This window comes from Sinocyclocheilus anshuiensis, unplaced genomic scaffold, assembly GCF_001515605.1.
Source record: "Sinocyclocheilus anshuiensis isolate Anshui unplaced genomic scaffold, SAMN03320099.WGS_v1.1 scaffold2247, whole genome shotgun sequence".
Lineage (NCBI taxonomy): Eukaryota > Metazoa > Chordata > Actinopteri > Cypriniformes > Cyprinidae > Sinocyclocheilus > Sinocyclocheilus anshuiensis.
This window is the reverse complement of record NW_015536612.1, coordinates 36,249-49,550: the sequence shown is the minus strand read 5'-3', so window position 1 is coordinate 49,550 and position 13,302 is coordinate 36,249. Positions and strand designations below refer to the sequence as shown.

Sequence of the window (13,302 nt, the reverse complement as noted above, 5' to 3'; positions counted from 1 at the left end):
ATTTTTTTGTTTGTTTTTTGGGCTGATGTGCCAAAATTGTGTTTGCATTCAGTAGCCTATACGGCAGCATTTTTATGCCACGTTTAAAACACATTTTACATTGTACCCATTTTTTGCATATGGGCCCGGGACTGACTTGCTACGCCACTGAATAAGACTGATGTACCCGTGGTGTAACACAAATAAATGTAAGGTTTTTGGATTTTCTCCTTACTTTAAATGCATGCTTATGGCTCATTATTATTAATCGAAAAAAACAAACAAACAAAAAAAACCATTAAACTGAATTTTTATTAACAAAATAAATAAGGATATGTTTTACTAGCGTTTAACACAAATAAATAGCATGTGAAAATTCCACCCATATGCCTACTCATATGTTTTATTTCTCAGCCCCCCCAGCTCAAAATACGTTCCCGCGGCTATGCATACAGTTATTTATGCATTTATTTATTTAGGTAGGCTTTATTTATTTTGTTCGTTATTACAATTAACATCTTTATGCTAATTCTATGGAATTTGAATGAATGCATTTTGAAATACATGAATGCAAATATTAAACTATGGCATGATTAATTTTTGTGTTTGAATGAGATGAATGCAGACTAAATAGCAATCACATGGAAGAAAGAAAAAAAGAAAAAAACTCTTGAACACGTTTCATCAGAGGGCTTTACAAAAGTGCTCATCTGTAGGAAAAAAAAGTCTTTGGAGAAGAGTGTTATTTTTGTCTCTCCTTTTTTTTTGGCAATGTGAGCATTAGCGCTGTAAAGACTCTCACACGAAAATGTTAATATTTTAAAATATTTTTATTAGTCTGCATTGCTTGAAAATCTGTTTTGAGAAATTATATTTTTCTCCCATTCGAAAATGAATCATGCATTCATGAGGGATTTATATGTCACTCCCGAAACTTGTTTTTCTGAACAGATTATACAGTATTTAGCCTAGAAAGTGCACAAATAGTCTTTACTTTATAATCACTAAAAAGGTGTCACTTACTTCAGTTCATCGCAATCTCACAAAGTTCCTTTAAACAACGAACTTCTTATTTACATTGTGTTAGAGTGAGAGGATTCGCAAGCGTGCAGGAAAAAAATCCGGTGTTTAGAGGCGAGTGAACACAGTGGCCAATCACAGGTGTTACAGAAATCAACAGATATGTCTGCATTGCTCAGCTCTACGAAGACACATTGTAAATAGATTATTTTGGTGATTTCCAGAGCGCAAAGACAAATACGCACTGGAGCCTTTATCAAATCTGTTTCGCCAATATCCTGTTATTACAGTTTCAGCGTGAGAAAATGGATGTGTGGTGTTACTAAAACAGTCACGTAAAAAGAAGTCAATAGCTTGTATACCGCCATCATGTGGAATATTAGTATCGTATTCTACATCTAGTGTCACAAGTAATACATTATTATGAGGCAGATTGACAGACTGTAATATTTTAATCATATCCATAGAGTCCTGTACAAAAGAAGGAAGACTTTGAACATAAGGTTTCAGAAATGAGTCAATGAACACCGATATTTTTTTCTGTTAGAGAACCCACGCCTGCAATAATACACTGTAAAGAACTGCTGTAAAAATTACAGCAATATTTTACAGCAGCAGGCTGTTTTTTTAATAATACAGCATATTGCTGTAAACTGCAATGCATTCTGGGGTCGCGTGCCATTTGACGCAAATGTACAGTATATTGCTGTAAATTTCAAATCTACAGAGACATTGCGGGATCTTCAACGGTCGAGATTCGGGAGCGGCAAGAGGAGCGATTCACAGCTGTGGTAAGTGACTTATTACAGCATTTTTATTGTTCATGTTTGTAGTATATGAAGGTATCTATGTTCGCGGTTCATATTGGTAACCCCGGATTCACGCATCCTCCGTCCGCGGGGCGCGGGGTTTCAGCAGCGCGGTCGCGGTAGGATTTCACACATTCCCCGGTGTTATAGCAGCTATGGGCAGAAAATCTCTGGGTTCCTATGTTAAGAATTACATGCTTCGATGACAACAGTTGTGATTCACAGGAACTTCGTGTTGATCAGCACACTTTGTCGTGATTATTTTACGGTGTAAATCAGATTAGCACAGGCAGTCGTTTGTTAACACGGGCACTGAAATGAAAACGTGCGCTAAAGCCTTGCGCTCAGCCCGCTCACGGAGGATGTGTGTGTGGTGTAAATTCTGAACGGTGCTGTTAAAGCGGTTAACGTTACCAGCGAAAGGTGTATTTGAGGACCTTTGCTAACTTGCTAATTTGCTTATTATTTGTTTGTAATGCCTCTTGTTGTCTTTGGTTTAAAAGAATGAGTTAATCCAGCCCAGCTTCTTGTCTGGCCTTGCCTCTCTGTTCACAGCATATTACACCAGGAGGACACCACCAGAACTCTGGACTTCATTCAAAGGTAATGGTCGAATTCTAGCAATTTAAGTACCTACATTTTATACATGTAGATATTTTATATTTTATAAGATATAGTATTTTTTGAGGATGAATGATTTAGATGTTTCCCTGTTTAATACTTGCAAGCTGGGTTAATTAAATCAGGTGTTTTAATTAGTGGTACATCTACAATTTTTGAGAAACACTGCTCTAACATATTGGTCAAATTTAAAAAACATGATTACATAACTCAAAAGCTAAAACCAATGTGAATTACATATTGTCTGTTTCCTGACCCTTTAGGCACTCTGTAGGTATTAATCCGGAGAGAGGAACAATGAAGTTGAAAGGAAAAGTGGCATCTAAAACAACAGGACAAATGGTACAGAAGAAGCAGCTTGAAGTGAACCCACATGTTGTCACTCTTCTTTGCAAAGTGAAGGATTTTCAGTGGAATTTCTGAAATGTAAGTGCACACACACAAACACCTAGATCTTTTTTTTCCTTTTATTAGTTTCTATCTTTATCTGACTGTGCCTGTCTTCGCTCTGTCTCTGACTGCAAGTTATTCCTCTATCAGTATCTGACTGTATGTTTTGTAGGCTATCTAATATATTGTCCTTTTTGTTCTTTTTAATATTTCTAGCCACTCTTTGCATCCTGGGATGGAACCGCATCTGGAGCTAAACTGCTCTCCCTTTTTTAATCAGAAGTTTTGTTGGACTCACTTGAGGCCTTGTTGTTTGGCCATGTTGGACTGTTCATGAAGTGTCTTTGTGGTTTATAGAACAATTTTATTATGACCATGTTGGTTAACTTGAGGTTTGTTTTAAAGTTATGCAGGGTAATAAATGTTTAATTTCATGCCCAATTTATTTTGTAATTCAAAATAATACTAAATACACTGTTTCATGACATTTCTTTCATGCACATTTTAAAGTTATATATTAAATACATTTTGACTTGTTTTTCAAGTTTAAGAATTGTCAAATTATTATTATTTTATTGTCTTGTTTTGTGAAATAATAGGTGAATTAAGTTATGCATTATACAACACTTTATCCATTTAAATATTGTTTAAAGCGTATGCAATTAATGAATAGTTTAAATTTAAAATTCAGCTGCCAGATTATTAGATTATCAGATTATTTTTCACTAATATTATAGCATACACATATTAAAGTAGTTTACTGTAAAAAAAAATACAGCAATTTGAAAATTACTGTAATCAGAAAATCCAGGAAATTGCTGTAAATGAAATTACAGCAACGGTACTGTAATTACAGTAACCAGCTGGCAACCCTGCTGCCAGTGTTTTACTGTAAAATCTACAGGTATTTTTTTACAGTGTAGGTCTACCTGGTGGTTTTAAGAGTAAGTAATGTATTACTTGTGACACTAGATGTAGAATCACTATACTAATATTCCACATTGATGGCGGTATACAAGCTATTTACTTCTTTTTACGTGACTGTTTTAGTAACAAGAGTCCTAGCATTGAGTGTTTAAAGGAATTGACGAAATTGGTATTTACTAAAAACGTTTTTACGTATAAAAAGGGAACTGTAATGGGGAGCACAATGGCCCTGAATTACGCAAATTTATATGTTGATCATTTTGAACATGATTGTGTATTTAATCCAATGGTCAATCCTTTTTTATCTAATATATTTCTGTGGCGTCGATATACAGACAATATTTTTCTTATATGGTGTGGCTCGGAGAATGATTAACTTGATTTCCAACCATTTTTAAACCGTAGTAGCGAACATCTTAAATTCATTGTTGACGTTGATGCTTGTCAAGTTAGTTTTCTTGACTTACTCATAATAAAAGATAATAATAGATTGGTGACAGATCTGTATAGAAAGCCTACGGATAGAAATACAATATTAAACGGTCAGAGTTTCCTACTCCTCTAAAGAAAAGTCTTCAGATTAGTCAGTTCAAGCGGATTCATAGTATTTGCACGTATAATGAAATGTATGAAAAACAGTGTAAGGACTTATGCCAGAGGTTTCGTGAGAGAGGTTACACAAATAAATGGATTAGATAATTTCGATCAGAAAGATTGCCTTGCTCGAACACATTCGAAATCGACTAGCATTAGGCTGTCTTGTATTATCTAATATTCTGCTTTAAGTAATGAGTTTGCAAACATAGTACAAAAACACTCGCATATTCTTAGTTCGGACCCTGTCATGAGTCATTGTTGCAAAGATCCTCCACGAACTGTATATAAACGAGCCCTCAATATACACAAATGATCAAGGGTTGGAACGTTCGAATCATCCTTTTTCAGTCCCTGATGGTAATTATAGATGCGGACAATGTGCATAATGTAACTTCACAACTAAATGTCATACATCTAGCCATACTCACTCAGGGAAACAGCTAAAAGTAAAGGGAATTATTTTGTGTGTAACACCAAAAACGTAATTTATATGATTAAATGTCCATGTGATTTGACATATATGCATAAAACAAAATGTTGTTTAAAAGTGTGTATTGCCGAGCATAGAAGTAGTATACGATTGAATGACCAAAAGAACCCCATTGCCATTCATTTCCATGCTTTTAAACATAATTTGTCGACTCTTCGATATTTAGGTATTGAACAAGTAAAAATACCCAGAAGGGGTGGCGACATCAATAAAATCTTATTACAGAGGGAAGCGTTTCATATTTACAGTTTAAATACTCTCTTTCCAAAAGGATTAAATTTGGAATTTGATTTGAAACCTTTTTTGTGATATCCATTGGTTATTGTGCTGTGGTGTTTTTTGTTTTTGTTTTTCCGTTTTCGTTCATTGGGTGATTAGATAATTAGGTTGATGAATTATATCAGGTGTGATGGATGATGTTGATAATAAATTGTACTCTTCTGATTCACTTGTTGTTTTGCCTGACGAAGACCTTAGGGTCGAAACGTTGTGATTGTAATACATTTTGAGAGCAGTAGTGGCATTGTGCAGATTTTTGTTTATTGACTGTGAAGTGTTTCATATAATCGAGCACCTGCCCAAAGTTTTTGGATGTGCGCACATTACACTCTCTTCATCCAAATCATTGAACCATGTTAATGGTTTTTACCTGATCTCGGATCAGTTTATACATTTGTAGAGATTTTAATGAGACATTTGTGTAATTATAAGGATGAGTATTGGTTAATAGTATCTTATTGGCCTTTTTAGACAAGCTCTTTATAAAACTAACAAATCAAGCCCTGCAAATTGATAAAAGAACGCATGTTATACAGACGCTACATATTTAATGGTATTCGCTGATGTTAATCGCATTTAATGTTATATTAATACAAAACCTTTGCAGTGGGTTTGTAAGGGCTGTTTTATGTATGTTTGGTCTGAGTTTTTGTTGCATTTATACCGTTTTAACCAGCAGGCGTCACTAGCGTGTGGTGTTTCGAAGCTTCGTAACAGTGCAAAGTAATTGGTTCAGTTGATTTGAAGCTTCAAAAAGGTTTGTTTTTCCCATCACTAATCAGTGCCTCGATTTGCATACACAGAGGTTTGTGGAACTGGTCCATCTTGTTCACTGTGATGATGACAGGCTCTGCATATTTTTCTGGGCAGGTTTGAATCATAAAACCAGAGTGTGGCTGCCCACATGGGAATTTCATTGAATTTGTGGACGGGGTTTTATCAGAGTGTGGATCACCGGCCTAAACCATCGGTGTGAGTGAGGAGTCCTTCTTCGCCAGAGCCCAGCCAGCCTCCACCCATTAATTGTTAAACAAGTAAAATTCAGCTATCAGCAGCTCTACAGAAGGCAGTATGAGTTGTTATTTAGCAGTCGTTATTTCTGTGTCATTGCTGTAAAATTCATCTATATAGAAGAACTCAATTAAGTGTCTTCTAAACTCCAACTGAGCAAACCAGGTGATAGTGGTAAGGAACCTAAACTCCATCAGGTCAAATCTTTGGGAGAAACCAGGCTTAGGCTTACTTCTTCTCTGGCCTAAATGAACAATATTGATATTGAATGATATTGACTTCAGGCTGCATCACAAGACAGATCTGTTGAGTGATATTATTCAAAAAAATAAAAATTATAAATAAAAGAAGTCACTCTGCTTGAAGACTGGGGAATGTCATGCCGACATTAAATAGGGAAAGGGGGGAAAAGGGAGTTATAGTCTGTCCAGCAGAAATGTTTTGGGGGGGAAAGCATGTGTGCTCATCAGCCTCTCACGCTCATGAACTGAGGCTGAGGCACTATAAATGCATCTCAGAAGAAGGCTGCCTGCATCCCAGTGAAGACACATCATTCATAGCTAGAGATCCTGCTCAGCAGTGAATGCTAGTATGAGATGGTCTATTAAATGCACACGGCTATGTCATAAATGTTTCCATCCTCACAGTCAGCACAAATTTACTATTAAAATTCTATTGAATATTGGGGCGAAGAGAATACACCCGATGTGTCCATCAAAACATGTCGAATGAAGGATGTGAAACCGTCGAGAAGGGTCTGGCTGCAGATTTGCACTTGCTCTCTCCGTCCCCTGCGCTTCCTCTACAAGAGACATCACTTACAATCTCCACTTGAGTTCTCTGCTGCCGCACAAATAAATTGAAGAGATATTGCAAACGGAAAAAAAGCTGCAATGATTACAGATATTTTAGTATTGTATTTTTTAAAGATTTTAGTTGCTGCATATTTGTCTTTATTGTGGGATTATAATAAATGCAGCATTGATAACAGCTAGCGAATGAGAAATTCAAGCAGCAATGCAAATATTTTCCACCAGAGGAAGCCACATGATATATCCTTTTAGATCGCAAAAGTTTTAAATAGATAGATAGATAGATAGATAGATAGATAGAAATAAATTAAATATAGTTTCCTAAAGTTTAATAAAATCAGTTTGCAAAGAAATATCCACAATACTTATTAGATCACATTAAACTTGATGATAGTGAAAATATATTTGTCAAGTTGCTAGACATGACTGAATGTACTGCTGTCTTGTTAAAACAAATATTCAGTATTTATTAATAAAGTACATAGAATAATACTTCCATAAAGTCTTGTATAATATTTAAAAAGACATGGCCATTGTTTCACTGCATAGTCTATATTGTAAAGCAATTAAAATAATATCTCTAAAATCAAGATTGATCCCTTTCTGTAATTGTATTTTTAATATACAGTAGGAAAGTAAGTGTGTTAACAGATCATTAAAAGAGCAAATGCATGTCCTGTGTCTGAGTAAAAACAAAGATGAAATGATACTTTAAATATGGAACTAAAACCACCACTAGGTGGCATCAGTCTTAGTGAGTGAGATGTTCGGTCATCCATTCAATCGTTTCCATCAAATGGCTGATTCATTCTGGAAGAAAGCAAGACACTGACATCTTCTTTATGAATGGGTCACTGATATGCACAAGTTACAGTTCTGCTGAAAAAGGCCCATCAGAGGCTGTATTTCCAGCTGCTCACTCAGCTCTACTTGGCTGTCACTGAGTCTGTCCTGTGCACTTCAATAACTGTCTGGTTTGGCTCAGCTACTAAATCAGACATCAGAAGACTAAAATGGACAGGACTGTTGAGGTGACTATTGGTGCCCCCTGCCCAACCTCCAAGAACTCTACATCTCCAGAGTGAGGAAAAGGGCTCAGAAAACCTCTCATATCCAGCCCACTTTCTCTTCGAACTGTTGCCCTCTGGCTGATGCTACAGAGCACTGATCTGCAAAACAGCCAGACACAAGAACAGCCTTTTCCCTCAGGCTATATCCAGCCTCAACAATATGTGATAGCTTGAGTGCGGCACAAATACTAAAACAGGAGAGAAATAACATTTCTAACACGCTTGCAGTTAGTGCAGAATGCTGCAGCTCGACTTTTAACTTGCGAAAAAACGAACATATTTCCCCCATATTGGCTTCCCTACATTGGCTTCCGGACCATTTTAGAATTGATTTTAAGGCTTTAGTGCTTGCTTATAAATCCTTAAATGGCCTAGCCCCAACCTACCTGATTAACAGATATACTATATAAATGTATATCTGGTTGGTCTTTCATTCTTATGTCTTGTGTGTTTAAAACTGTATTGGTATCTGGGTTATGTATGTACTATGTGTTTGTATGGCTAAAGGTTGTATATGGTAATTATGCCTGAGCTTACCCATAGAGTGGTACGTACCGGAAGACGGGGTTTAGAATGTAAAATGCCGCAAAAGATGTGCTCTGGGCTCAAGTGTGCCGTGCTCGTGCTCATGTTTGGTTCACAATGGCAGTGATCAGACTTTTAAGATTGGATATCGTAATATAGATATTTGTAATATGTCTGCCTTTATCCTGGGGACCTTTGTCACCGACTGCACAATAAATGCACCTGCAATGGGACTTTAGTTGACTGGTTACTTTTTACCCCGGCCGCAAAGGCTATTCCGGACAATATCCAACTTTTAAAATGACTAAACTTATATGTTTTCCATTTGCGCTCTGTGTGAAACTATATATAAATGATCAAATTCAGTTGATTCCTTTGCATAGTCATATATTTTCTTTCTGCTGCCAAACTTTGAAGTGTTTATTCCTGGCTTGTAAATGCATTTAAATGTATTACATTTTTAATAATGACATCTCTTAATCCTCAGCAGAAAAGTGAATTGCGCTGACCCTCACGAGAAGTGAAATGACGCTTTGCTGATGCTCTCCATGTTCCCTGTGATTGGCTGTTTGCTGCACGTGTCACACGTTCAGGTGCAGGCTCTTCAGAGTTAATCACAAACTCTGGTTCAAACTCTGGGTTGACAGAGAACGTTTACATCGAGCTTTGTGAGCCCGCTGATCCTGATCTAAACCAGGTTGGGTTTAGGGTTAGGGTAAACCCTAACCCTAACCTAACCCTAAACCTTTATTGGGTTTCGTCAACTCAAAACTTACTCTGCAACTCTTGAGTTTGTTCATCTCGCTTCATGCTACAGGCCACTGATCTTATACAACTGCACGTTATGTTGCTGGCAGTCCCTAGAGTAAGACTGAAGCACAGGGGAGATCGTGCCTTTGCAGTAGGTGCCCCTAAACTCTGGAATTCATTACCATTGTCTGTGTGTCTTAAAGGGGTCATAGGATGCTACATGTACTTTTACAAGTTGCTTGAACTGAAATGTGTGTTAGCAGTGTGTGTACACAACCACCCTATAATGATAAAAATCCACCCAGTGGTTTTTGTTAATCTACTAAAATCTTTACCCCTTTCTCAAATCGAGCCGATCTCAGATGCCTGTCTGTGTGACGTCACACAGACAGGCCCCTCCCACGATAGTTTGATTGACAGTAGCGTTTCAGCACAGCTGGACTGGCGTCTTACCTTAGCTCCACCCTGAGTGACTGTCATCAGTCCGCCATTGTTTCACCGCCGGAGCAGATGTAGACAAGAATGACTCCTAAGTGATTGAGGTTTTCTGTTGTTGGATGTAATAATGAACGTAGCAGTCGTCATTTACTCCTGACATCTGAGCCGCTGAAGACGCCGTGGATTACACTGTTTCTGAAGGGAATGCACCCCCGATCTACATAAACGCGTCTATGTTCGCGAGAATCATTCGTGATCCAGCTTCACCAACAGAAGAAGTAACTGTAAGGTTTTTTTAATGAATCTTTGCAAATCGCCTTTCCTAATAATGTGCTAATTAGCAAGTTTCGCGATGAATGCAGCTAAAGTAAACAGTCTCTCAGAGAGCGGCTCGGAAGAGAGGGGCGGGGTCAGCAGAGCTCATTAACATTTAAAAAAAATGCTACAAAAAGAACTTGATCTGAAACTAGCTGTTTTTGACCGGGTAAAAAGGTGTTTTTTACACTACCATTGAGAAATTTTAACCAAACTATATGTTACAGATTTTCATTAAGACCCTAAATAATCATATCAACTTGTGGAAAATGGGCATCCTATGACCCCTTTAAAACACATTTTTATTCATTGGCATTTAATTCAGTTTGAGAGCTGTGGTTTTTCTTTTTTTAGGGGTGGTCGTGAGTGTGAAAATAGATTTTATTTATGAAATATAATGGTTTATTTTAAAAAATACAGTTGCCAAATGCATAGGCTTTATAGCATTAATATAATGCTACTATAGCAACAATTTTGGACAGTCCATTTCACAAAGTCGCATTTTAATTGTTACATCTGACACACAAATTTCCCTGGCAAACGGTGCAACTAAGAATGCAGCACTACTTTAATGTTTAATAGAGGGCTAGATGATCGTAGTTAGTTGGTTATTTCGCTGTATTGTTATTGTTTGGTGCTTTTGAAGTTGTTCTAACTTAAAATGATGCATCTGTTAAATGGGTCGCAACTCGCAATGAATGTGTTATGTCAGGGAATCGGTCGCAATAAGCTTGTGACAAGGGGTATCCCTTGTCTGTATTTGTGGTAAAACTGCTGCCTAAGACATATTATTTCCTGGATGTCAGATTTTCGAATTAGTTGGTTATGCGATTTTGTTTTATTCAATAGCTACTCTGCCATCTGTATTTGCTAAGTACCTTTTAGTAGGGTCATTCACTCAGAACGCATTTTTCATTCCACTGTGGTACTTTTCCATTGTATTTCGAACTAAATGCGCTCCGGACGACTTTGAATTTGTGTTTAAATGCTGCGCTCGTCGCAGGTCTTTATAGCAGCTTCTCGCGCATAATACATCATTCTAAAACACGGCGTTCAAGTTCAAAGAAATTCAGCTTCTAAAAACATGTCTCTAGACCTTGCGGTTAAAAAAACAAAAACACTTCCACTGACCTGTCTCGCAACCAAAACACTATCTGTGTGAACCCAGTATTCTAATAGTTGTAGTAGTAGCGGGCAGGTTTGTTTACGGTCCGACAAATACGTGAATGGGCCACATATGTTTTTTTTTACTTTTTGCTACGTCATCGCCCCCTCATCAGTGCTGCGCTGGCGCCGGCTCTGCTAATCCTTCATAATTTCATCAGACTTAAACATATTATTATAACACAACATTGTCAACATGACATTTTTTTTACAACAACAATCAAAAAATCAACCCTTAACTAAGCAGATATATGCTTTTCACTTTTTTTTATGTAGGCTTAGACTGACCCAGGTTTTGCACAAGCAGCAATTCAAATGTCACAGATATTCAAAGACACATTCCAATACTTTAAAAACTGGTCTTCACAAGTTTGAACCTAAATGTTTCTCACTCGGGGCCCGTCCACACGGAGGCGCATTTAGCTGTACACACAAACATTTTGTATCATATAGGCGTTTCGTCCAGACAGAGTGAAACCACTATTTTTTGAAACCGGGTCCCAGAGTGTATAAATCTGAAAATGACACCCTTGCGTTTTCGTGTGGACAACGGATCCGTATATTTTCTGGAACGATGACGTCATCACCCCACGTCTCGCCCATAGTCAGACACCGCTACGTCACGCAACAAAAACTTGAACAAACAATGAACGATTGTCTTTTTATTAACTAACATTAACACAGATTAATAAATGTATTGTTCCATGTTCCCCAATGTAGTGTTCCATGTTCATTTATGTATAGTGCAGAAGGTTTATGCCCAATCATGCTCCAAGTTTTCTCAGTTTTTAGTGTATCTCTGTGGCAGAATTACAGCACCACATATAGGGATGGGTACCGAAACTCGGTATTTAATCGGTACCGGGGCTAAATTATGAAAGACCGGAGTATCGATAAGCTCTGACGTTAACGGTTCTGTTATCGGTACTGGAGAAATTAATAAAACACACATACATTTATTATTGCTATATATACATTATTTTGCGAATTCTATCTCACCAGAGTCGCCAGCTGTTTTTCAAACATGATTGTTGTAAGATGCTGTCTTTACTGTTGCTAAATTGCGGGACATGTTTGATAATAAAACATTGAAAGCACAATCCGGACGCTGTTCCTCAGGCTGAAATGTGTGCGCGAGGCACGCTCCAAAACGGACAAACAAATTACACTTTGAGCTTCGGGCGCATGTCCAATCGATCAAATACACACAAAATATGTCCAAATGGACGGCTTGGAGAGTATTTACTTAAACACAGTATATGTCTCAAGTGGAGGAGAACAGTTGTGATTACTTTTAGCTTTCTTTTGTAGGTTATTACTTACCTGAACAGTAATGTTAGTAGAACTTCATGGAAAAATGACAGAATTGTTTATTTAATTTCATTTGTATATTCGTTTTATTGTATTTGTCAGTTTGTTTTACCCCGATAGCTAATATAACTTCGTACAACTTAATTAACACTTCAAACATTAATCAGCGGTTTTGCTAGAACCCTCTGTCTAGCCCCCGATAGCTAATATAACTTCGTACAACTTAATTAACACTTCAAACATTAATCAGCAGTTTTGCTAGAACCCTCTGTCTAGCCCCCGATAGCTAATATAACATCGTACAACTTAATTAACACTTCAAACATATACATGGTTAACGTAACTGAGTACAACTTAAACTAAGGTCAAGCGGTTAGTCAGAAATCTATAACCTCACCTGATGTGCCCATGCTCCATCTAACCTGAGATTTAGTATGTACTTAACCCTGGTCGCAGATTTGCGGAAACATAAACCTTCACTTAATCTACTTGAGGAAATAATTTAAGAGTACGTCAGAATAAGTCAAATGTAACAATTTATTATCAGTCAGGTGTAACAATTTATTAATCAGTCAGGTAAATATGTATTATGCCAATTATCTCCATAGCCAATTCAACGATATCAAATCAATACAAGACATCAAATTCTCAAAGACGAATCTAAGAGTAAGATATATACCTGACTTTAGCAAAATACATAGTATTGAGTGTGTGGAGACACTCCATAGTACGGGCTCTCTGACTACGGAATCACCCCGACCCTTTTGCTGCAATCCTTTAAATACAAAACCAAG

The 13,302-nt window shown here is 37.2% G+C and overlaps 1 protein-coding gene across 2 annotated transcripts in view; it reads left to right on the top strand.

Moving 5' to 3' along the window:
- LOC107703837 (cysteinyl leukotriene receptor 1-like) overlaps positions 1-13,302 on the top strand; it is a 21,043-nt gene that overhangs the window by 1,364 nt on the left and 6,377 nt on the right. Inside the window, exons 2-5 of one of the 2 annotated variants that reach the window (XR_001635872.1) lie at positions 1,727-1,790; positions 2,364-2,411; positions 2,693-2,855; positions 3,036-3,227. The exons of the other annotated variant lie outside the window; for it this stretch is intronic. The gene's annotated coding sequence lies outside the window, so the exon portion shown is untranslated. Of the gene's footprint in view, positions 1-1,726; positions 1,791-2,363; positions 2,412-2,692; positions 2,856-3,035; positions 3,228-13,302 lie in introns of those variants that run through there. 2 annotated transcript variants of the gene reach the window in all.